Source organism: Sinocyclocheilus anshuiensis, unplaced genomic scaffold, assembly GCF_001515605.1.
Source record: "Sinocyclocheilus anshuiensis isolate Anshui unplaced genomic scaffold, SAMN03320099.WGS_v1.1 scaffold1246, whole genome shotgun sequence".
NCBI classification, from domain to species: Eukaryota; Metazoa; Chordata; class Actinopteri; order Cypriniformes; family Cyprinidae; genus Sinocyclocheilus; species Sinocyclocheilus anshuiensis.
Window position 1 is genome coordinate 83,942 of NW_015555789.1, and position 3,005 is coordinate 86,946.

Genomic DNA, 3,005 nt, shown 5'->3' on the forward strand with positions numbered 1-3,005 from the left:
CTTGTTATATATATATATATATATATATATATATATATATATAATTATTGTGATGGGGGGCCCTACAGTAAGTCATAGCCCCAGGACCCAGTGAGGACCTTGGTTCGCGCCGGCACCAAGGAAAAGCAGACAAGCCAGAGAGTCATTTGGAAACATCATGACAAATAAAATTATGACTTGAAACACAATAATTTATTTACTGAGGTGAATATCCCTGTTCTGAGACAGTCAGACAGTATTATACAGCCTAGAATGCGCAAAAAGAGCGCTTCCTCATATAATCACTAAAAGCTGTCACTCACTTCAGTTCATTGCGATCTCACGACGTTCCGTTAATAAGCTCTCTACACGGCACAATGAATCTCTTATTTACATCGTATCTACACTTTGTTATAATGAGAGGATTCCCGAGCTTGCAGAACTCAGCACTTGACAAAAACTTGGCATTTTGAGCGGTGAGTGGATTCTAACTTAAACATTTCGGGTCATTGCGGTCAAGAAATTAAATGATATGTCTGTGATTGGCTACATTGCTCAATGCTGCAAATATGTTTCGCCAATAGACCTATCAGACGGGGCCCCCTGATTCTCCGGGGCCCTAAGCGGCCGCTTACCTTGCTTATTCGTTAAGTCCGCCCCTTTTTGTATACTGTTTCACACACTATTCTTAAAAAAAAAAAAATAGTAGGCAGTATACACTGTATACTGGACAGTATGCAGAAAGCAGTATGTCAGTATGCCATTTTGAACACAGCCCAGGCCTTCCAATTCCTGAATAAACAACTCTTATGAACAGGTACTTGTAGTGAATCCAGAGTCATGTCAGAAATGAACCGAGAACTATCTTACAGCTTTGAATAGTCATGTTTAGTGGTATTTTATACATGAAAGAACGAATGAAATATGTCACTTATTATTTGATCTGTTTAGTATATACAGTAGTAGGCCTATATAGTTACTACTGTAGGCTGCATTTGTATCATTACAATAAATTGTCAAAAGTCTGTGTAAACACTTTTTGAAAGAACTGAATTTATTTCTGATTTGTTATATGTTTTTATATATAAAATGATCATCATGTAGCAACAAACTGCTGAGGACTGTAAATGCAATAATAATTCCATTGCTTTATTCTAAATGTATTTCTTTCTTTACAATGTAAAACAAGTGTTAATGGATCGTAACTATTACATTCCCTAAAATTCCCATTCCTAGAAAATATTACATAATAAATATGTATTTGTTTGTTTGTTTTTTGTTTGTTTCATTGATTCTTATGTCAAATCAGAATGTTGTGCTCTTAACTTTGCTTGACGTGCTGTTTTCTTTACTATCAGAATATTTGCAATGATGCATGATTTCTTTAAACATTTGTTACACAAATACTTCAAGGATGTGACCTTCTGATTGGCCAGTTCCCTTACAGTTTTTTATTGGTCTCTTATTTACAAAAAAAAAAAAACCTTTAAGAGATGCGATAATATTATCATAGCTGAGTGCACACATAGGCATTACTGTGTAAATCATCCATACAGAAATGAAGGCTGCAGTCACTGTGTTCTTATTTTTGAGTCTTTTTGGACTGAACTTAAGTGCCTATAGAATCCACTATATTGTGAAAGTAAATATGACTTGGCACGATGCACAGGAATACTGCAGAAAGAACTACGACGACCTTTCCACCATCAATAAAGAAGAGGCAGAAAAGCTCTCCATTTATACAGACTCTGTGTATCGTCTTAACTGGGTTGGACTATACAGAAGTTCTAGCATCCCAGAAAAATGGATTTGGTCTGGAGGTGAGAGGCAACCAATTGACAACTGGGATAGCGAACAACCAAATAATTTTTCTGAAAATTGTGGCGGGCTAAAAATATCCTCTTCTAAACTGCACAATATTCCATGCTCTGAGACGCTATCTTTTTACTGTATGAAGGTCTTTGGCCCAGTTTTGGTTAATCAGAATAAGACGTGGGATGAAGCCCTGGACTATTGCAGAAAAGAGTACACTGATCTGGCAAGTCTAAGTTCTGAGACAATTATGGAAGAGGTGATATATAACACTATAACATCCCAGACAGCTTATGTGTGGACTGGTCTGCGCTTCATGGCTGGTCATTGGTTCTGGGTCAGTGGTGATGATCTTCAATATAAAGCCTGGTCTGCAGAGGGGGAACCCCAGTGCCCTGCTGCAAACCTGCGCTGTGGAGCTCTGGATATAGAAGAGAAGGTTTGGAAACCCACAGACTGTGAGGAAAGACATAATTTTCTCTGCCTTAAGCAGCCATAAAATTGTTTCAAATATATGCATTCTGATATCTAAAGTTTCACATGCAGCTTGGTATATATGTAAGCTCAATCATTGATTTGAGACAGATTCTCTAACCAATTTTTTTTTTGTGTTTTGCGATTACAAAATATATTTTTGTTCATACATATACTATATAATAGTTTTTAATCTGCCACATTAGCCATAGAGTCTTCATTTATATTGCCTTATTTAACAATATATTAGTTAAACTAAAATATTTTCTGAGGTTGATGAGACATACATGGTTTAGTTTATATTTACATTAGTTAATGTATTCTCTTTTATTTAGTGTAAAACAGGATTTGCACAGGTATATCTTGAGATAATGGCATAATCATTGTTTTTGTTTGTTTTTTCCCCCCAAAAATTGTTCAAAGTTTAATGGACCTTTTGTTTGCATTTTACCTACAGGTATGGTTAATTTTGTTACTTTAGCAAATATACTGTTTTTAATGTATGCACAACATTTGTAAGAAATATTTTTATGATAATCCTGATGTTCTGGTTTTATGATCACATGAAACTGGTAGTGCAAGATTTTGTTTGAGATGATCATTCAAAAATATCAAGAAAAGCTATTTGAAAACTGTACTGTATCCTGGACTGTATGTTCACCTAAATGTGAATGTAGTCGTGACTTTGGTCAGATGAAATAAAGCTTAACCTTCAACAATATATATATATATATATATAT